The 24,289-nt window shown below is 45.4% G+C and overlaps 1 long non-coding RNA gene across 1 annotated transcript; it reads left to right on the plus strand.

The window, feature by feature from the left end:
- The first annotated feature begins 5,690 nt into the window (after positions 1-5,690).
- Positions 5,691-6,880, plus strand: LOC125548357. Its single transcript, XR_007301028.1, has 2 exons — positions 5,691-6,090; positions 6,163-6,880. It is a non-coding gene; the product is annotated as an uncharacterized LOC125548357 (long non-coding RNA).
- Positions 6,881-24,289: the final 17,409 nt, after the last annotated feature.

The raw sequence follows: 24,289 nt of genomic DNA on the forward strand, positions 1-24,289 counted from the left end.
AACATGTTGAGCGCTCGACATTGAAGCAGTCTAGGTCGTTGGATGAGAAGGAATACATGTGGCTTGATGAAGTTTTATATTAAATTTGATATGGCTCTAGCAGAACACTCAATCCATCAAACCATAGATTTCATTCAATCTAACTCCGACTTTACATTCATACGACAATCGATCTAAAATAAATGGAAATGATAAACGTTCAGATTTTAAGCATGGCAATCCAAACGTTTTTCATGGCAAATTTAGATTACGTGGCGGCAGTGTCTTGTGGTGGGAAGCGGCTCCTCTGCGGTGCTCTGTGTGTCGTCGGGCCACTGACCGATGGTGACGGCGGCGTCTTGCGCCGTTGTTCGTGTACTCCTGGATGTTGGCCCTAGCTTTAAGGAAGGCCACAATGTTCTGGACTTCAGTCTCCAGGAGCGAGTCAACTGGCGGGAGGAGGCGACTGGCCTTGGGGCAAGGAAGCGGTTCACGGCGGCCATCCATGCTGCTGAGGGGGCACTGGCACCCGTGCAGGGATAGGCGCTGGAAACGGCACGGCGGAGACATTCATGTGCACGGGCACCGGCACGGGCGCGCACATCAATGCACGCGCAGGCGCATGCGCTGGCAGGTGCATGGGCAACGGCACGGTCGTGCCCGTCAGTGCATGCACAGGCGCATGCACTGGCAGGTGCACAGGCGCGTGAAGGTCGGCAGAGACCTCGTGGAACCCTGTGGCATCAAGCTCGGCGACAAAGTGCGGCTCCGAGCCCATCAATGCCACGGGGATGGGCGCTGGCGCAGTCGGGGCGACGGGAGCCGGAACGGGAGCAGGGATAGGTGCGGCGTCTTCCCGCAAGGCCGGTTCAAGGTCGTACCAAAGTTCCTTATGTTCTTGAGACTCCGGCTGGGTGTCTTCCTCGGGAAATTTGAAGACTAAGGATGGACCATCATGATGCGGCATGGTGTACTGTTAGGTCAGGCTGGTTGGAGGTAGACGACAAGAGAATCGGAGAGGAAGAGAGAAGATTGTAGCAATATCGGGTAGTGCGGGGTTGATTTTAAACTGCGGCGCCAACGACATTAAAAGTGGGAGCAGGTGGGACGAAGGTGGGCGGCGGAGCGTGGTCAAAGGGCTCGCCTCCCGGTGAGCCTGCGCAGCGGTCTGCTCGCACGCCTTCCTGTCAGCCGGCGCAGCGGTCTGTTCGCACGCCTCCCGTCAACTCACATGCTTTCTCGGACGGCACCTGCTGATGAGAAGCGGGACTTGTGGCGGCACATAAATGCCCATGGTTTCAATAGTAAAAGCGTTCGCCTTAATGTGACAGGTCTTTGTTCCAAAATACCTTAGCTCTTCATTTATGCAACTTCTCATAAGCAGCTTGTTTCAAATTGAAGAAAAAAATTACGTAGGGATATTTGTGCCATATCACGTGACCATGCTTAGTTTCATGAATTTCTGATCACTTTTGGATTTTCTGAAATTTAAAATCCAGGACTCGAAACAATATCATAACCTGCATCATGCAATAAATTTTCAAGCGATACATCTTTCCTGTTGTATTTCTTAAGAAAGGATTTGGTCAAACATTTTGCTTAGTTAGACTTCAGACAAGTTATGCATGCAGAGTAAAAGGATAATCCCTCCTTACCAGTGCCTTGCCTGATATATTAACTCAAGTACTAGGCACGAACAAACTAGCTCAATTTTGTGCTCATCTTGGTGTATTAGTAGTATTAGGCATGTAGTTGACGGGTGACCTTGGGGAGCGGCGACCGAGGGAATTGAACCGTCACTACAAGAAATATGTCAACTAGTGACCTTCTGTCAGTGACCCTGGAAAATTGGTCATAAATCTATGACCATTTGAGACCAATTGGTCAAAAGTTGTTCGGGGGGCTCCAAATCCTAAACTATAACGACCATTTTGGTCAGAAAGGTTGCTATTTCCTGACACGAAATGGTCATAAAGCATATAGCACTGGTCCGCTGCCTTATTTCTGGCTTGCCTGCTCCCTCCCTGTGCTCCCATCCGTGCTCCCACTTCATCCTACGGCTATCTTTTTTCCTTTTTTCTTTCTAATCTAATCATCTCCCCCCTGATTTTAAGGGGGTGGGGCCGGGCCTTATTTTGTTCCAATCAAATCAAGCCACGTAGACGGGAGCATGGATGGGCACACGACGGGGGAGCAGGCAAGTCTCGTCCTGTAAATTGTGGTGGGTTGCTATGACTAGGCGCCACCTCAACAGTTTTGCCTATGTGTCATGTCCATGTGTCAGTTTTTGCCCTAGGTTCTGAAGCAACCTATATTTCTGTCATTCCCAAAATTCCCAAAAGAATCTCATAAATTATTTGGGTCATATCTTTGTCAAATATGTAAAAAAAACCTTCCTTGCCTAGTTCAAAAATAATTCAACAATATTCATTTTCCTATTATGTTCAGAAAAACACTTTGTGAAGGAAGTGCTATTTATACATTCTTGATTGCCCTCAAAAATTTTGGGCACTATTTCCTATCCAAATCATTGCCTCATGGCAAAATTAAGCTCCATTTGCCCAGTAAATCTTCCTCAGCGAATTTCCAAAGTTTTTGTCCACCTAGAAGCATTGTGAAGGAAGTACCACCTAGGATCCTCCTTTTGAGCTGAAAATTTGTGAAGACATTCTTCTTAGTAGATGATCATCCTCAGCCAAAACTCACACCCATTGGCCATGTGCATTTCCCATACCGCTAATCAAACACTTGGCTTCTAATTCATCTTCGAGCATAGTTCGGTCTCCTCATGAGAAGCTTATCTTGTAATTTTCTTCCTAGCACCTACCTGGGGAGTGCCCAACCCACTAGACATGCCTAGGCAGCCCAGAACGCATGGCGACGCCACGGTCACGCGGTGACCACGCGACGGGCATGCGAGCTTCGCGCTCTAGAGTTGGGGCCCTTAGCCACCGTCCAAACCTCGATGTCTCGCCACCAAACCATGTATTTCTAATTAAATAGATACTTATTTACCTAGAAATGATTTTTGGTAAAAATAAAGAGCAAACTATGAGGCAGCTGCATTTCAAATTTGAGCCGCTTCCTACTATATCGGCGGGAAATTGTCTTTTTCACCAGAGATGGATAAAAACTTTTGACACCCAACCATTTTGTCAATTGTGCATTAAATATGTCCTAGTATTTTATAAAATTGGTTAGGTCCAATTTTGCAACAAATATATGGTAGCTCCTTCACAAAAAAACTCATTTCGGGCATTCGAAAAATGGAAAATGTATTTTTCGTGAAAAGAAAATGAAAACTCTCATAGGCAACATTGTTTGGAATTCCAAGATGCACCCTTGTGCACAGCATAAGATCATTTGAACAAACTATGCCATGAATGTGGCCATAAGATTGATCATTTGTCTTGAAAGCCATGAATCTTCACGCATGATAACTCATTTCTGAGAACACTTTTTTAAAATAATTGTCGTATTACAAGTTTATTATTTTTACTAGAAACTTGGTCACATATAATGACACAATGGAAGGTTTTCCAATTTTTTGATTTTTTTTGAATTTTTTATGTCTGTTTCAAAATGCGATCAAAACGGCGGGCTTGACCATTCATAACTAGTGGTTGAATCTTGGAAAAAAATTGATGTTTCTCTGATTAAATAGATACTTATGTACCTAGAAATGATTTTCGGAAAAAATAAAGAGCAAAGTATGAGGCAGCTGCAGTTCAAATTTGACCTGCTTCCTACTGAATCGGCGGGAATTTGTCTTTTCACCGGAGGTGGATCAAAACTTTTGACACCCAACCATTTTTTCAATTGTGCATTAAATATGGCCTAGTATTTTATAAAATTGATTAGGTCCAATTTTGCAACAAATATATGGTAGGTCCTTCACAAAAAAAACTCATTTCGGGCACTCGGAGAATGGAAAATGTATTTTTCGTCCAAAGAAAATGAGAACTCCCTTAGGCAACATTGTTTGGAATTCCAAGATGCACCCTTGTGCACAATACGAGATCATTTAAACAAACTATGCCATGAATGTGGCCATTAGATTGATCATTTGGCTTGAAAGCCATGAATCTTCACGCATGATAGCTCATTTCCGAGAACACTTTTTTTAAAATAATAGACGTATTACAAGTTTATTATTTTTCCTGGTAATTTGGTCACATATAATGACACAATGCGAAGGTTTTCCAATTTTTTGATTTTTTTTTGAATTCTTTATGCCCGTTTCAAAATGCGGTCAAAACGGCGGGCTTGACCGTTCCTAGCTAGTGGTTGAATCTTGGAAAACTTTTGATATTTCTCTGATTAAATAGATACTTATGTACCCATAAATTATTTTTGGAAAAAATAAAGAGCAAACTATGAGGTAGCTGAAGTTCAAATTTGACCCGCTTCCTACTAAATCGGCGGGAATTTGTCTTTTTCACCAGAGATGGATCAAAACTTTTTACACCCTACCATTTTGTCAATTGTGCATTAAATATGGCCTACTATTTTAGAAAATTGATTTGGTTCAATTTTGCAATATATATATGGTAGGTCCTTCATAAAATAACTCATTTCGGGCACTCGGAAAATGGAAAATGGATTTGTTGTGCAGAGAAAATGAGAACTCCCTTAGGCAACATTGTTTGGAATTCCAAGATGCACCCTTGTGCACAATATGAGATCATTTGAACAAACTATGCATTGAATGTGGCCATAAGATTGATCATGTGGCTTGAAAGCCATGAATCTTCATGCATGATAGCTCATTTCTGAGAACACTTTTTTAAAATATTTGCCGTATTACAAGTTTATTATTTTTTCTAGAAACTTGGTCACATATAACGACACAATGTGAAGGTTTTTTTTGAATTTTTTTGAATTTTTTATGCCCGATTCAAAATGCGGTCAAAACGACGGGCATGACCGTTCCTAGCTAGTGGTTGAATCTTGGAAAACCTTTTGTGTTTGTCTGATTAAATAGATACTTATGTACCTAGAAATGATATTTGGAAAAAATAAAAAGCAAACTATGATGCAGCTGCGGTTCAAATTTTACCCGCTTCTAACTGAATCGGTGGAAATTTGTCTTTTTCACCAGAGGTGGATCGAATCTTTTGACACTCAACCATTTGGTCAATTGTGCATTAAATATGAACGAATATTTTAGAAAATTAATTTGGTCCAAATTTGTAACAAATATATGATAGGTCCTTCACAAAAGAACTCATTTTGGACACTCGAAAATTAAAAAATGATTTAAAAGAACTCATTTCACATAACTCTTAAAAAAATATTTGTCTTATTTCTATTTGTGATTATTCCTGAAAACTAAAGTCATATTTGCTGACACAATGACAAGATTTTTTTTTCAATTTTTCAGGTCATAATTAAATAGCTAACATGATTTAGCACCTTACTTTTTGTCAATTACGACCAATTTAAATGGTCAAAATATCACACCTTGTATACTGCGTTCTGATTGGTCTAGAGGCCTCTCACGCAGATCGTGGATAAATCACCGCCGGATGTTGCTGGATCCAACGGCCCACACGTCGCCGGTCTCACCCACGTCCCGCACTCCTCCTCTCGCACCCTTCTCTCCCACGCACTAACGCCCCTCTCTCCTCTCCCTCACTCTGATCTGATCTGAATCCACCGCCGCCCACCATCTCCCATCCCCACCACCGCCCATCGTCGCCCACCCCCACCGCTGCCCACCCCCACCATCGACGACCCTCACCATCGAGCCCACGCCCAGACCCATGCTGGACGTAGCAGGATTCACCCGCGAACCCCACCGGCGACCTCCTAATCTCCCCCAACCTCACCGTCGGGTGCCCCTTACCTCTCCGCCCAGATCGACTTGGTCCGCTCATCTCGTGGCCAGATCCAGCAGTAATCCCTCCTTCCCACCTCCCCGCCTCTGGATCGAGCAGGCGCCGCCGCCCCCACCCCCACTCCCTTCCTCTGGATCGAGCAGGCGCTCTCTACCGGCGGGCTTGGGGAGGCTGGCGTTCCCCATCGAGATTCGTCGTGGACGTCCTCCGGCGCCAACCCCGACCGGCTCCCATCGCTAGTGTTTCGGTCGGCGTGGCTCTGACGACTCAGGTGCGTCCATCTACTCCATTTCCTCCAAACAGCCATTGCTAACTTCCTCAGTTTGTTGTCTCTGCCTCCCAGATCCAGGATGCCATCCTCGCTCGAGCACCGGGACGCCATGGACGATGGCCTCTACCTCCCCTACCTCGGCGCCATGGAGCAACTCCGTCCGTCCGCGTTCTTCTTCTCAGGATTCCTACCCCCGGCCATGGGCCATGGAGAACGAGTAGATCCAACCGCAGGGCTCAAAGTTATGAATCCCTTTCTCCTCCCCTCGTCTTTTCTTCTTCCGCTCTCTGTCGGACCCCCTTCTCGTCGCTCTTTCGGACCAGGATGTCACCATGGGAGATGAAGGCATGATGTGTTGTGCTGCTGCTTGGAAGGGACGCCATGGACCTCCCTCCTCTGCTTCTTCTCTTCCCCTAACTCCATCAAGGTGATGGATTGGTACAGCGACCTACTCCCCTGCTTCCTATGTTAATTTGGTGCGCGGTGTGGATGTGATGTATTTTAGGCATGATTAAATACGTGTTTTGGCACAATTCCTTCTCAAGGTGCTGGTGTTTGTGGAGGTGATTTACCTTATTTTTTCACTCTGTGTATCAAGGTGTAGTTGTTGAGCATTGATAGGAGTTGTTCGGTGTACGTGTGTATCCTCTAGTAGTTTGTCTCATATATGATGTTGTCTGCCTGCCATGTTGCTGTCGTGTCTCACTATTGGATGGTCAAAACAAAGTTTTGTAATTTAGAAACTGCATGTATGTTGACACTATTGAGATGATGATCGCTTCACCTTGCATAGGTTTTGCTTGTGAGTGTGTGGAATTCATTTCATGCATGGTTCATCAGTGTATATGCCTCCCCTCCATCTGTTGGTTCTTTTTCTAGATCTCAACTGATGCGATTCATGGATGTTGTGAGTTCTCACCCGCCTAATCCTGAGGTCGTTGTACATGTTTTGCCTTGTTTTTTAGCTCTTCAAATCCGCTGGAAGGATCCCTTGCCTGAAGTGTATGCTTTCTTTAGAGGTAGCGGGTCAAACGTTCCGTGTGTATGTTTCAATTTGAATGTTGTAATGCATTTCAGTTACAGTGTATAGTACCTTTGTAATTCACTATAAACCTGAAGTTGACTAATGCTCTATCTGTGTTTCTAGTTTGCCAAATCTCACATAGATGGGTCTCCCTAGTTTCATGACTGCTATTTAGAACTAAGTGCTCCATAAGTGTTGCTGAAAATGAAAATGCAGCTAATTATAGCACAGTGAGAGTGCTCTCAAACGCCAGAAGGGTTGCTACTGCATTTACGCTCCTGGCAGTGTCCTGCATTGATTGATGGTGCAGCCATATACCCCTGCCAGTACCTGATTGTTCTCATTCATTATTGTGCAGCAGCGCATGCTTGTTCATACCCATTTTTTCAATTAATGCCAACATGTACATATTTACACATGAGAGATAGCTAGATTTTCCGACTAACGAGTGACAATGAAAATGTGGTAGTTTTAACCTAGAGGTTAATAAAACACTTTGATAGTTCTGCCCTGAGCATTTTTGTCAGTTTGCAGTTACTTGTGCTGAGATACTAGTCTCTTTCTCTGTCCAGAAAATGTGTTGTGTATTTCTTATCCAGAGTATAATATTCCATGGCCAGAGCAAGCAAGATGTTATTCCATGGCCAGAGCAAGCAAGATGTTATTTCTGGCCAAAATGTGATGTGTATGCTACGAGAGATATCCAGAAGGTCCCCTGCTCTGCTCTGCCTGCCTCGTTTACTTCCTCGCCACCGCAGTAGATGTTCTTTTTTCTTCCGTAATTTACCGTCAATGATCTATTGTAGCCTAATTTCTACGAACTAGTATGATTCATTCGCATATTTGGCCAGCTCCAGACTAGTTAGTGCTCTTCTTTGGTTTCCTTAGTTGCTTTATGCATAAGAATAAGCTGATAAGAACAGAACATTGATACTTTCATGCTATTAGTAAAATGATTTATTTTCTTTTTTCACCTTGTATGAATGAGTATCTCATTTTAACTAGCTGGAGAACGAAGCATTGTCATAGCTGAATTTGTGTTATCATTCTAACGAACTTGTTAGTTTTCTGAATGAAAATTTCATAATATATTGGCTCCAGATTTTGACCTTACCTTCCATTCCCTTCCCTGATGTGCAGGAGTAGCTGCACGGCTGCAACATCACCAACTCGACTCGGATGTAGGGAGAGGAGATGCCTAGCTGCGGGGAAGCTGCAACTCTAGGTTAAGGCCTCCCTCTGCATCTCCTTGTTTTGGTTTACTAGGCTTGGTCCCTGATTTGGTGCTGCTCCAAATTTGCTTACATGCTTGATTTCATTGTTTGCCAACTAAGTTGCTTGCTTGATGCCCCAAAATTCAGTAGAATTTTGTTTATCAATTGGTTTGGTTGGATTTCTCCCAAGTTAACTGAAGTTGTTACAAAATAGGTGGTTGTTGTCCAATTTGCTCAGTAGAATAAAAATTGATGACTGGCATGTGTTTTTTGCTATCTTTCATCTCACCTTATGTTGTCAAAGTTTATCTTCTCTTGTCAAGGTTTTCACTGTGGTAACTATTAATTTGGAAGATAAAGTTATGGCCAATTATATGCATATATCCACACAACAAATATACTATGTTGTATTATGCTTATGCTACTTGTATCACCAGTGTTTTCTAACTCTAGCACCTATGTCTTTCTTTACTGTCTTGCCTAACCCTGTATTGATATGTATGTTTGCTCAAAATTAAGTACAAGTTAGGTTGCCATGTTAAGGCTAACCTGAGAACATTTACTCTCTCTCTCTCTATGTATTTATTAAGCTCAGCTAACCTTATAGATGTTGTCCTTCTTTCATCTGTAGAACAATATCATGCATATGTTTATTTGGTTTGAACTTTGCATGTGTTTATTCAGTTTGAACTCTGCATGACATGAAGTAATTACTTTCTGTGTTTTTCTCAACTTGTTTTCGTTGTTACTTGATACTTACTTAGTTTGTAGTTAAAGTTGTGGGTTAATGATGGTGATTTTGTTCTACTTGAATGCATTGGTACCTCCCATATCTAGTGCATGGATGCAACGGTGGCAAGATGTAACACCCTGGATGTAATTTACCTAATATGTACTCCAACTCTTGCCGTTTCCGGCGCTAAGTTATTTTATTTCCTCGGGCTCGGGTTTTTGTCTCAGTGTGTTGTTGTCGTTGTCATTCATCTCATATCATGTCATCATGTGCATTGCATTTGCATACGTGTTCGTCTCATGCATCCGAGCATTTTCCCCGTTGTCCGTTTTGCATTCCGGCGCAACTATCTCCTCCGGTGGTCACTTCTACCTTCATTTCGTGTGTGGGGATTAAATATTTCCGGATTTGACCGAGACTTGCCAAGCGGCCTTGGTTTACTACCGGTAGACCGCCTGTCAAGTTTTGTACCATTTGGACTTCGTTTGATGCTTCAACGGTTAACAAAGGGACCGAGAAGGCCTCGTGTGTGTTGCAGCCAAACACCCTTCCATTTTGGCCCAAAACCCACCAAAACCCTCTCCATCATCTAGAGCGTTCGATCATGATCGCGTGGCCGAAAACCGCACCTCATTTGGACTCTCCTAGCTCCCTCTATGCCTATATATAGATCCTCTCCCGAAATTTTCGGGTCTTCTTCCCCAAACCCTAGATCCCCTTCCTCTCCGCGCGCCAGATAGCGTCCGGACGCGCCAGACACGTCCGCCGCTCTGCCCGGACCAATCGCCGTCCGCCACGTGTGCCAGCCGGCGCTCCACATCACCGCGAATCCCGCCGGCCCGCGGAGCCCGTCCCGGGCCCCCGAGGCCCGTCTCCCAAGCGCCGCTCGTCCCTGCCGCCAGGGCGCCCGCGCCACCCTCCGTACCCGACGTCGTCACCAGCTCCGCCGCGGGCCACCGCGCCGGCCGCCGCGTCCCTCGCCGGTGGCGACGCCCAACCTCGCCGCCGTTCCCTCCGGACCTCGCCGTGCCGCCCGGCCACCGCCGTTGCCACTCCGGCGAGCTCCGCCGACCTCCTCCACCGCCTCGGCTTCCTCCCCTTCCTCCGACGATGTTCAGAAAGTCCGGCGACCTCGAAACTCTGGCCGGCGAACCTCGAATTGCGCGCAGCTACAGTAACCCGATCCGGATCCAGATCTAATTCGGTTGACTTTTTCCCTCCTAACCCTAATTTTTCTTGCAACTTCATCATGCCGTAACTCCGCATCCGTAGCTCCGTTTTGCGCATGTAGCATATCAAAATGTTCGCCTCAGAGAGTACATCAGTTTATCTCATTGCATCATTTTCATTTGAGCTCATCTTGAGGCCCGAAATGCTGTTGGAAGAGAGCTATTTGAGATAATTGTCAGATCTGCTGCACCAAATAGCTATTTGTCATTTTTGCCATGATTAATGTGTGCATGATATGCTCCTGAGCCCTACATGCGTTTTGTTATATGCTTTTCCATCTTTACAGAGGTGCTATCCATGTATTTTTGTGACATATGTGGTGACTAGCACAAGCTTGCAAAGTAGTGCATTCGTTAAAGCTGATTTCAGGGATTGTTTCCTAGTGATCCGTGCCTCTTTTGAGGATGATCAGTAAGGATGATTTGTTAATATTGTCGTGCCCTATCCATCCATGTCCTTGTTTGCAATTATGGAGCAACCTAGCTTGAGTCAGTCGAGCTCTACTTTTGCTATTTCGTGAATCTGGGCAGATTGTCTACTTGTTAGCGATTTTGCCGAGGACGTTGTTGTTGATCCGTGCATGCTATGTTGTTGTTCTTGCCATTTCTAGCTTATATAATGTGTATTCTTGATGGGTGTATGCTTAGATTGTCATGCCTTGCTCTGTAGTGAGTGCATCGAGCTCGTAAACATGCCTACTCGTTAACAGATTTGCATGCTCCAGTTTTTCACTAAGTCTGAGATCTGATTATGTTTTTGCCACGTTGACATGCTTGCAATTGTATTTTTATGATCCCTTTTGGCTCAAGGTCACTAAGGTCACTACGGGTCATGCCTTGTTTTGCCATGTTAAGTTCCTGTAGCATATAGTTTTCATACTCCAAAGTGTGCTACCTGATCTGAAATTCCAGGCTTGTGTTAATTTCACTAAGTCTGAAACCTGTTTATCAATTGCACTTTTGCCATGCTTGTTTGAGCCTGTTAATGGATGAATTGTCCGTAGCTAAGTGTTCATCTTTTGTCAAGCATTATGTGTGGATCCCTACCATGTATTTTGTTGTCATGTTTTAGTACTGTACCATAATTATCTTGATGCATTTAGATGGCTACTTGCTGTTTATCGCAGACCGGTGCCATATTTGTTTTGCTTGCCATTTCCAAACCGTGCATCCGATTCCGGTGTTCTTTATATTGATTTCAACTAAAATCACCTCACCTTTCAAGTGGCACACTTGGATTTCCATGTTGACGCCAGGTTCAATCATTCCTTGTCAAATCTTGCATATGCATCACATATCGCATCCCGCATAGCATACCATGTTTGCATCATGTTGTTTGAGCTTTGCACGTGGTTGATTGTGTTCCTTTTGCTTGTTTGGGTAGAGCCGGGAGATGAGTTCGCTAACGAGGAGCCCGTTGAGTTTGCTTTCGAGGATGCAGTCAACTCTGACAACTTTGCAGGCAAGATGATCATACCCTCGAAATCACTTCTATATTTGCTTGCTAGATGCTCGCTCTTTTGCTATGCCTATGCTACGATGCCTACCACTTGCTTATCATGCCTCCCAAATTTCCATGTCAAACCTCTAACCCACCATGTCCTAGCAAACCATTGATTGGCTATGTTACCGCTTTGCTCAGCCCCTCTTATAGCGTTGCTAGTTGCACGTGAAGATTGGAGATCGTTCCTTGTTGGAACATTATTTTCTTGTTGGGATATCATTATATAATCTTGTTATCTTAATGCATATATATACTTGGTAAAGGGTGGAAGGCTCGGCCTATTTCCTAGTGTTTTGTTCCACTCTTGCCGCCCTAGTTTCCGTCATATCGGTGTTATGTTCCCGGATTTTACGTTCCTTACGCGGTTGGGTAATAATGGGAACCCCTTGACAAATCGCCTTGAATAAAACTCTTCCAGCAATGCCCAACCTTGGTTTTACCATTTGCCACCTAGCCTCTTTTTCCCTTGGGTTTCCGGAGCCCGAGGGTCATCTTATTTTAACCCCCCCGGGCCAGTGCTCCTTTGAGTGTTGGTCCACCTCGTCAGCCGCCGGTGGCCACCAGGGGCAACTCTAAGCTGGCCTACCGGAAGTTTGGACAATCTGAGTGTGCGCTGAGAACGAGATATGTGCAGCTCCTATCGGGATTTGTCGGCACATTCGGGCGGTGTTGCTGGATTTGTTTTAACTTGTCGAAGTTGTCTTGTAGAACCGGGATGCCGAGTCTGATCGGAATGTCTCGGGAGAAGGTATATCCTTCGTTGACCGTGAGGGCTTGTCATGGGCTATGTTGGGACTCCCCTGCAGGGATTTGAACTTTCGAAAGCCGTGCCCGCGGTTATGGGCAGATGGGAATTTGTTAATGTCCGGTTGTAGATAACTTGAACCTTAACTTAATTAAAATGAATCAACTGAGTGTGTTACCGTGGTGGTCTCTTCTTGGCGGAGTCCGGGAAGTGAACACGGTGTTGGAGTAATGTTTGTCGTAGGTTGTTCTATAGTTACTCGTTCGTGCTTTGCCTTCTCTTCTCGCTCTCTTTTGTGAACAGGTTAGCCACCATATATGCTAGTCGCTTGCTGCAGCTCCACATATTACCTTGCCTTACCTATAAGCTTAAATAGTCTTGATTGCGAGGGTGCGAGATTGCTGAGTCCCCGTGGCTCACAGATTACTTCCAAACCAGATGCAGGGCCCGATGACTCCATTCCAGATGATGCACTTGAGCTCAAGTGGGAGTTCGACGAAGACTCACGCCGTTACTATGTGTCTTTCCCCGATGATCAGTAGTGGTGCCCAGTTGGGGCGATCGGGACCATGTCGCTTGTTGGGGTTGATCTTTTATTTTGGTACCGTAGTCGGACCATGATTGTATTGGTTGATGTAATGCTATTTATGTACTTTGTGTGACGTGGCGTGTGTAAGCCAACTATGTACCTTTCCCCTTATTATGTAATTACATGGGATGTTTTGAAGATTACCTTACTTGCGACATTGCTTTCAATGCGGTTATGCCTCTAAGTCGTGCTTGGACACGTAGGAGATATAGCCGCATCGAGGGCATTACAAGTTGGTAATCAGAGCCTTCCCCGACCTTAGGAGCCCCATTGCTTGATCGAATTAGCGGACGAGTTGAGTCTAGAAAAATGTTTTGAGTCATTTAGGAATTGTATCGGAGAGTTTAGGAATTCTTTTTACTCCCCAGTCCCCTCATCGCTCTGGTAAGGCATTCTGACGTAGAGTCTTGACTCTTCTCTTCTCAAATTTCACTAAAAAAATTTAGGATCACGTGGGTATCTTGGAATCGTTTCGATGGATTTGTGACGGGAACATTGTTCTTGGTGCCTCCTTTCATTTAGGGGTTGTGGCAGTGTCCCGGGGAGTTGAGCTCTGAGGTGTTGTCATCACAATTTTATTGTTGTAGTTCTTGAATACCTGAGTTTAGTTCGCCGACATCGAAAATCTCTTTTATGCAGTTGTTGGTGAGATAACCTAGACGCCACCCAGTACTGGGGCGGGAGTTCGGGAGTATTGCCATAACTTGTATAATGGATGCTTTTCGAAGGTTGAGGTAGACGATTTCCGAAGTTTTTCTCGGTTATGCGTTGAAGGATGGATACAGCTGGATGTAGGATTTGCTAGATTTGGGTGAGATATTATGCTTCCCCTGTATCCCCAACAACTGATTGCATAACCGGAAAGGTTCCGGAGTTTCATAGGTGGGAATTCTTGTAGCTCTAGTTCTTCTTCCACGGATATTTGGTTTGAGATTGGGTGATCTTTACCGAGTATTCGTTCTTGCTTCGTACCTTGTTGATTTATTCCTCTACCTAAATTCTAAGTGGCTTCTCAATTTATGGATATGTGACCATTTCAATTGGAATGCATTCGTTCATTTTGTTCATATGTGAAGACTATATGTTGCAATTTCATCCCGTTGGATTCAGCTTCAATAGTTATCTATCAATGTGCTAATGGATGTCAACCTCTTCAGGATGGCTCCTCCAACGCGCACGACTCCGAATCCTGATCCGCCACCACCACCTCCTCCTCCGGAGGCATGGCAAGCTGTGATGGCTGCTACCAATGCAAACACGCAGTTGATCATGCAAATTCTTCAAGAGCGCAACCAAGCGAACCAAGGCAACCAAGGCAACAATCAGAATCACTTTGCTACACTCAACCAGTTCCTTGCTAACCAGCCAAAGACCTTCAGCAATTGTGTTGAGGCAACTGATGCTGACGATTGGCTCGTGGACTTGTGCAAGCATTTCGAGTGCAGTAACGTCAGGCCTGAGGACTTTGTCAAGTTCTCTTCCTTCCAACTCAAAGACCAAGCTGCAGAATGGTTCCAGTAGTACAAAGATTCCAAAGGAGGCCGTGTGATTACCTGGGATGAATTCTGTCAAGACTTCAAAGCTCATCATATTCCTCAGAGCGTGGTTGAAAGCAAGCGTGAGGAATTCCGCAACCTGAAGCAAGGCTCTATGTCTGTCTATGACTACAACAAGTTTTTTCAAAAGCTCACCCGTTTTGCTAAGCAGGACGTCCTCGACGAGAAGAGCATGATATACCAGTTCAGGGGTGGTCTTAGAGAAGAAATCCAGCTAGCTCTCGTCCTCTTTGAGCCCAGGAGGTACGATGAGTTTTACAACATGGCGTTGAAGCAAGAGGCTGCTCAACTGAAGTGTGATGCTTCCAAGAAGCGAGTCATAAACGCTACTCCTTCTTCCTCTACTCAAGTGGCTAAGTAGCAGAAATATTGGCTTCCTCCTCCTCCGTTTCGTCAGCCGTATCAACAGAAGAGCAAAGGTGGCAGTGGATCTTCCCCCCCCCCCAACCCTGGCTTTTAGAACAAGACTTCGTCTCAAGCTCCAAGATCGAGTGCTCCGTATCAACGTCCACTTTTAGAGGTCACGTGCAACAAGTGCCAACAGAAGGGTCACTATGCCAACAAATGCTTCAATCAGAGGCGTCTCCCTCCTCCTCCTCCTATGAGATCGGCAAGTACAGCTGTGGTCAAGCACAACCCCAAGCACGCCAAGGTCAACTTGATGAATGCAACTCAGGCAAAGGACTCGTCATATGTCATCATGGGTAACCTTCCTGTTAACGATGTTCCTGCAAAAAGTACTTTTTGACACTGGTGCATCGCATTGTTTCATCTCGAGACTTTTTGCATCTAAGCATGAGTTGTCTTCTCAAGTTTTGCATAAACCGTTAGCAGTTGTCTCACCGGGTAAATGTTTGCTCGCTAACCACGAGGTCCCGGATATTTCTATCATGATGGGTGATTTTAAGTTTCTGGCTTCTCCAATGGTCCTTGGTAACTCGGATATTGATCTTATTCTTGGAATGGATTGGCTTTCTAAGCACAAGGCTCAGCTTGATTGTGCAGAAAGGCAGATTCAATTGACTCATTCGTCTGAGGATGTAATTGTCTTTGCCGCTCGGGATAATACAATCCGTCTGTTTTTCTCTCAATGAGAAGGGTGAACTGGATGCCATCTCGCAAATTCCAGTCATTTGCGAATGTCAAGACGTCTTTCCAGAAGAGCTTCCAGGAATGCCTCTGCACCGGCCAGTTGAATTCATCATCGATCTTGAGCCTGGCACGAAACTGGTTTGCAAACGTCCTTACAAGCTCGGACCTGAAGAGTTAAGGAGCTGAAGAAGCAACTCGATATTCAAGAACGAATGGGTCTCATCCGACCTAGTTCTTCTCCGTGGGGTTGTGGAGTACTTTTTGTGAAGAAGAAGGATGGAACGGACCGACTTTGTGTTGACTACCGTCCATTGAACAAGAAGACTATCAAGAACAAGTACCCACTTCCCAACATCAATGAGCTGTTCGAACAACTCAAAGGTGCCCAAGTATTCTCCAAGCTTGATCTCCGTATGGGTTATCACCAGATTCGAATCCGTGAGCAGGATATTCCCAAGACGGCTTTCAGAACAAGCTATGGTTCATACGAATACACTGTCATGTCTTTTGGCCTCGTCAACGCTCCTCCGACTTTCTCTTCCATGATGAACTTCATCTTGAACGCCTACACAATTGACTTCGTTTTGGTCTATCTCGACAACATTCTGGTCTTTTCGAAGAACAAGGAAGATCATGCCAAGCACTTGCATTTGGTGCTCGATAAGCTCAGGGAACATCAGTTCTACGCCAAGTTCTCAAAGTGCAAGTTTTGGCTTGATGAGGTTCTCTATCTTGGGCATATCATCTCTGCCAAGGGCATTGCGGTGAATCCTGAGAAGGTGTCTGCAATTGTGAATTGGGAACCACCTCAGAACGTGAAGCAACTTCTTTAGCTTCCTCAGTCTCGCAAGCTACTGTCGAAGGTTCGTTGAGAACTTTTCAAAGATTGCGAAGCCTCTTTCAAACCTTCTCCAGAAGCACGTCAAGTACGTTTGGTCTCCGGAATCTGACATCACTTTCAACACTTTGAAAGAGAAATTGGTCACTGCTCCAGTTCTGACTCCTCCTGATGAATCCAAACCATTCGAGGTCTTCTGCGATGCCTCTCTTCAAGGTCTTGGTGCAGTGTTGATGCAAGAGAAGAAATTGGTGGCTTATACCTCTCGCCAGTTGAAGCCCAACGAGAAGAACTACCCCACTCATGACCTCGAGTTGGCGTTAGTTGTGCATGCTCTTTTGACTTGGAGACATCTCTTATTGGGAAGAAAAGTGGACATTTTCACTGACCACAAGAGTCTCAAGTACATCTTCACTCAGCCTAATCTGAACCTCAGGCAGACTGGTTGGGTCGAAATGATTCAAGAGTATAATCCGAGTATCGAGTATACTCCAGGCAAGGCAAATGTGATTGCTGACGCTTTGAGCAGGAAGGCTTATTGCAACAATCTGATTCTCAAGCCTTACCAACCCGAGCTTTGTGAAGCTTTCCGCAAACTCAATCTGCAAGTTGTTCCTCAAGGTTTCCTCGCCAACCTTCAAGTCTCTCCTACTTTGGAAGATCAGATTCGCGAGGCTCAACTTCTTGATGCTATGGTGAAGAAGGTGAAGATTGGGATTGCCAAGAGTCAACCCAAGTACAGGTGCTACCGCGTTGATGACAAGGATACTCTCTTCTTCGAGGATCGTATTGTTGTGCCCAAAGGTGACCTTCGTAAAGTGATCATGAATGGGGCTCACAATTCACTCCTCTCCATCCACCCTGGGAGTATGAAGATGTATCAGGACCTCAAGCAGGCTTATTGGTGGACTCGAATGAAGTGCGAGATTGCTCAGTTCATGAATGAATGTGATGTCTGCAGAAGAGTGAAGGCAGAACACCAAAGGCCAGCTGGTCTCCTCCAACCTCTTGCCGTTCCAGAATGGAACTTTGACCACATTGAGATGGACTTCGTGACTGGGTTTCCAAAGTCCAAGCGTGGCAATGATGCTATATTCGTTGTCATCGACAAACTCACTAAAGTGGCTCACTTTCTGCCTATCAAAGAGTCTATCACTGCAGCTCAATTGGCGGAGCTGTATACCTCTTGGATTGTCTCTCTGCATGATATTCCTCAGGTGATCTCCTCAGACCGTGGCAACATCTTCACCTCCAAGTTTTGGGAGTCTTTTCAGAAGTCCATGGGCACCAACATCCGCTTCAGCACAACTTTCCATCCTCAAACTAGCGGTTAAGTCGAGCGTGTCAATCAGATTCTTGAAGATATGCTCAGGGCTTGTGTGATCTCCTTCGACATGAAGTGGGAAGATTGTCTTCCATATGCCGAATTATGCTACAACAACAGTTTTCAAGCAAGTTCGGGCAAGGCCCCATTCAAAATTCTGTACGGCAGGAAGTGTCATACTCCTCTCAACTGGTCAGAAACCGGTGAACGTCAACTTCTCGCAAATGACTTAATCACAGAGGCAGAAGAGATGTGTAAAGTCATCCGTGATAACCTCAAAGCAGCGCAATCATGCCAGAAGAGCTACTATGATAGTAAGCACCGTGATTTGGCTTTCGAGATCGGAGATCATGTGTACCTCTGCGTCTCTCCAATGAAAGGTACTCGTCGCTTCGGTATCAAAGGGAAGCTTGCCCCTAGATACGTGGGTCCTTTCAAGATCGTCAGCAAGAGAGGCGATCTCGCCTATCAACTCGAGCTTCCTTCAAACTATGCAAATGTGCACGACATGTTCCATGTCTCTCAGCTCCGCAAGTGCTTCAAGACTCCTGACCGCACCGTCAACTTCGAAGACATTGATCTCCAAGAAGATCTCTCTTATCGTGAGCACCCCGTGGCTATTCTTGAAGAGACTGAATGCAAGACTCACAATAAGTCAATCAAATTACTCAAATTCAAGTGGTCAAACAATTCCGACTGTGAAGCCCCCTAGGAACGCGAGGATCACCTCCGTTCTGAGTACTCGGCGTTCTTCCAGTCCTAGATCTCGGGCCGAGATCCTTTTGTAGTGGTGGAGTGTTGTAACACCCCGGATGTAATTTACCTAATATGTACTCCAACTCTTGCCGTTTCCGGCGCTAAGTTATTTTATTTCCTCGGGTTCGGGTTTTTGTCTCCGTGTGTTGTTGTCGTTGTCATGCATCTCATATCATGTCATCATGTGCATTGCATTTGCATACGTGTTCGTCTCTTGCATCTGAGCATTTTCCCCGTTGTACGTTTTGCATTCCGGCGCTCCTATCTCCTCCGGTGTTCACTTCTACCTTCTTTTCGTGTGTGGGGATTAAACATATCTGGATTGGACCGAGACTTGCCAAGCGGCCTTGGTTTACTAACGGTAGACCGCATGTCAAGTTTCGTAGCATTTGGACTTTGTTTGATGCTCCAACGGTTAACCGAGGGACCGAGAAGGCCTTGTGTGTGTTGCAGCCCAACACCCTTCCATTTTGGCCCAAAACCCACCAAAACCCTCTCCATCATCTAGAGCGTTCGATCACGATCGCGTGGCCGAAAACCGCACCTCATTTGGACTCTCCTAGCTCCCTCTATGCCTATATATAGATCCTCTCCCGAAATTTTCGGGTCTTCTTCCCCAAACCATAGATCCCCTTCCTCTCCGCGCGCTGGATAGCGTCCGGACGCGCCGGACACGTCCGCAGCTCCGCCCGAACCAATCGCCGTCTACCACGTGTCCCAGCCGGCGCCCCACATCGACGCGAATCCCGCCGGCCCGCGGAGCCCATCCCGGGCCCCCGAGGCCCGTCTCCCAAGCGCCGCTCGTCCCCGCCGCCAGGGCGCCCGCGCCGCCCTCCTTCCCCGACGCCGTCGCCAGCTCCGCCGCGGGCCACCACACCGGACGCCGCGTCCCTCGCCGGTGGCGACGCCCGACCTCGCCGCCGTTCCCTCCGGACCTCGCCGCGCCGCCCGGCCACCGCCGTCGCCGCTCCGGCGAGCTCCGCCGACCTCCTCCACCGCCTCGGCTTCCTCCCCTTCCTCCGGTGACGTCAGCAAGTCCGGAGACCTCGAAACTCCGGCTGGCGAACCTCAGATTGCGCGCAGCTACAGTAACCCGATTCGGATCCAGATCTGATTCAGTTGACTTTTTTCCTCCTAACCCTAATTTTTCTTGCAACTTCATCATGCCGTAACTCCGCATCCGTAGCTCCGTTTTGCGCATGTAGCATATCAAAATGTTCGCCTCAGAGAGTACATCAGTTTATCTCATTGCATCATTTTCATTTGAGCTCATCTTGAGGCCCGAAATGCTGTTGGAAGAGAGCTATTTGAGATAATTGTCAGATCTGCTGCACCAAATAGCTATTTGTCATTTTTGCCATGATTAATGTGTGCATGATATGCTCCTGAGCCCTACATGCGTTTTGTTATATGCTTTTCCATCTTTACAGAGGTGCTATCCATGTATTTTTGTGACATATGTGGTGACTAGCACAAGCTTGCAAAGTAGTGCATTCGTTAAAGCTGATTTCAGGGATTGTTTCCTAGTGATCCGTGCCTCTTTTGAGGATGATCAGTAAGGATGATTTGTTAATATTGTCGTGCCCTATCCATCCATGTCCTTGTTTGCAATTATGGAGCAACCTAGCTTGAGTCAGTTGAGCTCTACTTTTGCTATTTCATGAATCTGGGCAGATTGTCTACTTGTTAGCGATTTTGCCGAGGACGTTGTTGTTGATCCGTGCATGCTATGTTGTTGTTCTTGCCATTTCTAGCTTATATAATGTGTATTATTGATGGGTGTATGCTTAGATTGTCATGCCTTGCTCTGTAGTGAGTGCATCGAGCTCGTAAACATGCCTACTCGTTAACAGATTTGCATGCTCCAGTTTTTCACTAAGTCTGAGATCTGATTATGTTTTTGCCATGTTCACATGCTTGCAATTGTATTTTTATGATCCCTTTTGGCTCAAGGTCACTAAGGGACTTTTGTTAAGCTCTTTGAGTAGCTCCATGTCATGCCTTATTTTGCCATGTTAAGTTCCTGTAGCATATAGTTTTGATGCTCCAAAGTGTGCTACCTGATCAGAAATTCCAGGCTTGTGTTAATTTCACTAAGTCTGAAACCTGTTTATCAATTGCACTTTTGCCATGCTTGTTTGAGCCTGTTAATGGATGAACTGGCCGTAGCTCAGTGTTCATCTTTTGTCAAGCATTTTGTGTGGACCCCTGCCATGTATTTTGTTGTCATGTTTTAGTGCTGTACCATAATTATCTTGATGCATTTAGATGGGTACTTGCTGTTTATCGCAGACCGGTGCCATATTTGTTTTGCTTGCCATTTCCAAATCGTGCATCCAATTCCGGTGTTCTTTATATCGATTTCAACCGAAATCACCTCACCTTTCCAGTGGCACACTTGGATTTCCAAGTTGAGGCCAGGTTCAATCATTCCTTGTCAAATCTTGCATATGCATCACATATCGCATCCTGCATAGCATACCATGTTTGCATCATGTTGTTTGAGCTTTGCACATGGTTGATTGTGTTCCTTTTGCTTGTTTGGGTAGAGCCGGGAGATGAGTTCGCTAACGAGGAGCCCGTTGAGTTTGCTTTCGAGGATGCAGTCAACTCTGACAACTTTGCAGGCAAGATGATCATACCTTCGAAATCACTTCTATCTTTGCTTGCTAGATGCTCGCTCTTTTGCTATGCCTATGCTACGATGCCTACCACTTGCTTATCATGCCTCCCAAATTGCCATGTCAAACCTCTAACCCACCATGTCCTAGCAAACCGTTGATTGGATATGTTACCGCTTTGCTCAGCCCCTCTTATAGCGTTGCTAGTTGCATGTGAAGATTGGAGATCGTTCCTTGTTGGAACATTATTTTCTTGTTGGGATATCATTATATAATCTTGTTATCTTAATGCATCTATATACTTGGTAAAGGGTGGAAGGCTCGGCCTTTTGCCTAGTGTTTTGTTCCACTCTTGCCGCCCTAGTTTCCGTCATATCGGTGTTATGTTCCCGGATTTTGCGTTCCTTACGCGGTTGGGTAATAATGGGAACCCCTTGACAAATCGCCTTGAATAAAACTCTTCTAGCAATGCCCAACCTTGGTTTTACAATTTTCCACCTAGCCTCCTTTTCCCTTGGGTTTCCGGAGCCCGAGGGTCATCTTATTTTAACCCCCCCGGGCCAGTGCTCCTCTGAGTGTTGGTCCACCTCGTCAGCCGCGGGTGGCCACCAGGGGAAACTCTGGGCTGGCCTACCGGAAGTTTGGACAATCTGAGTGTGCCCTGAGAATGAGATATGTGCAGCTCCTATCGGGATTTGTCGGCACATTCGGGCGGTGTTGCTGGATTTGTTTTAACTTGTCGAAGTTGTCTTGTAGAACCGGGATGCTGAGTCTGATCGGAATGTCTCAGGAGAAGGTATATCCTTCGTTGACCGTGAGAGCTTGTCATGGGCTAAGTTTGGACTCCCTGCAAGGATTTGAACTTTCGAAAGCCGTGCCCGCGGTTATGGGCAGATGGGAATTTGTTAATGACCGGTTGTAGATAACTTGAACCTTAACTTAATCAAAATGAATCAACTGAGTGTGTTACCGTGATGGTCTCTTCTCGGCGGAGTCCGGGAAGTGAACACGGTGTTGGAGTAATGTTTTCCATAGGTTGTTCTATAGTTACTCGTTCATGCTTTGCCTTCTCTTCTCGCTCTCTTTTGCGAATAGGTTAGCCACCATATATGCTAGTCGCTTGCTGCAGCTCCACATATTACCTTGCCTTACCTATAAGCTTAAATAGTCTTGATCGCGAGGGTGCGAGATTGCTGAGTCCCCGTGGCTCATAGATTACTTCCAAACCAGATGCAGGGCCCGATGACTCCGTTCCAGATGATGCGCTTGAGCTCAAGTGGGAGTTTGACGAAGACTCACGCCGTTACTATGTGTCTTTCCCTGATGATCAGTAGTGGTGCCCAGTTGGGGCGATCGGGACCATGTCGCTTGTTGGGGTTGATCTTTTATTTTGGTACCGTAGTCGGACCATGATTGTATTGGTTGATGTAATGCTATTTATGTACTTTGTGTGACGTGGCGAGTGTAAGCCAACTATGTACCTTTCCCCTTATTACGTAATTACATGGGATGTTTTGAAGATTACCTTACTTGCGACATTGCTTTCAATGCGGTTATGCCTCTAAGTCGTGCTTCGACACGTAGGAGATATAGCCGCATCGAGGGCGTTACACAAGATCATGGCTGTGTGCATCATCAAGCACACCATGGCGATAATTCACCTCCTCACAGATGCTAACTTAATCCAAATCATCACGATGCTATCATCCTTAGGTATCTCTCTTGGTTCCCTTTATTCTCTCGTGCATTTGTGATGTTAGTGATGTTAAGCCTACGTACTCTGACTAGTAATGTTTGATCTTGCCTGTTGAATGGATGGCTGTGGTAGTAGAATGGTATTATTGTTTAGGTGCAATTTGGTGTAGTGATGTTTTTTGCACGACTCGCACTTGGGCAATACATATTCATATTTTTCTCTGTTTTCTTGTATGAATGAGTATCTCATTTTAACTAGCTGGAGAACAAAAATCATGCTACTAGCTGGATTTGTGTCGTCATTCTAATATAAATAGCTGTCATTTTTGAATGGTCTCTTCTTGCTATATTGGCTCCAGTTTTCCTAATTCTTCTCTGTTGATTCATGTATCAGGGTGATCGTGGAAGGTATATCACCATTCTGTTGGCCCATTCCTAACAGGAGTAGGTGCCTAGTTTGTGATTGTTATTGAAGGAGCTCCATGCTGAAGAACATAGCTTGTAACTGTATCACATGTGGAGCTTGTAACTGTGATTGCCATACTTGTAGAGCTTCTGGAGAATGTTTGGAGTATCACGTGTAGAGCTTGTATATGTTAGAGCTTATTATGTGTAGAGGTTGTAAAGTATATGTTATTTGTACAATAGGAGCTCTGTACTGAATCTGGCTGATAATATTTGGAGTATTATGTGTGTTTCTTGTTTGTGCCAATTTAAATACTGGTTATTTATTTACTGTTAAATTGAAATATGAAGAATATGAACTTGCTAGCTGGGACCCATGTACCTGAACCTGAGATCTGGGACCCATTTGACTAGTGGACCTTTTTATATTACAAAAAAACTAAAAATTTCTAGCGGAAAAGGCGACGGCCCAAAAATGTGAAGGCTTAATTGTTGGGCTTGGCCCATCTACCTAGCCAAAATTAATATGAGAAAAAAATACTAATAGGCTGAATTAATGGGCTAGGCCCATGTAGAATACCGAATTGGACTGGGCTGAATCTTGTGCCACATCAGCTTGCCACGCTGGATGCCTACGTTGCCTGGAGAGGTTGCTAGTGACCAAAACAAAACAATAGGCATATTTTGGTCGTAAACGTCTACGACCTTCTCACAGAGAAGGTCGTTAATTTTAGTTTACGACCGCCAGCTTTTGACCTTCTATTTTTGGTCACAAAAAGGTCGCAAATGAAAAATAGTGACCTTTCAGTGACCAATAGTCAAGGTCACAAGTTGACATATTTCTTATAGTGCGTTCGCGGCACGGTAGGTAATG

This window comes from Triticum urartu, chromosome 3, assembly GCF_003073215.2.
Source record: "Triticum urartu cultivar G1812 chromosome 3, Tu2.1, whole genome shotgun sequence".
NCBI lineage: Eukaryota > Viridiplantae > Streptophyta > Magnoliopsida > Poales > Poaceae > Triticum > Triticum urartu.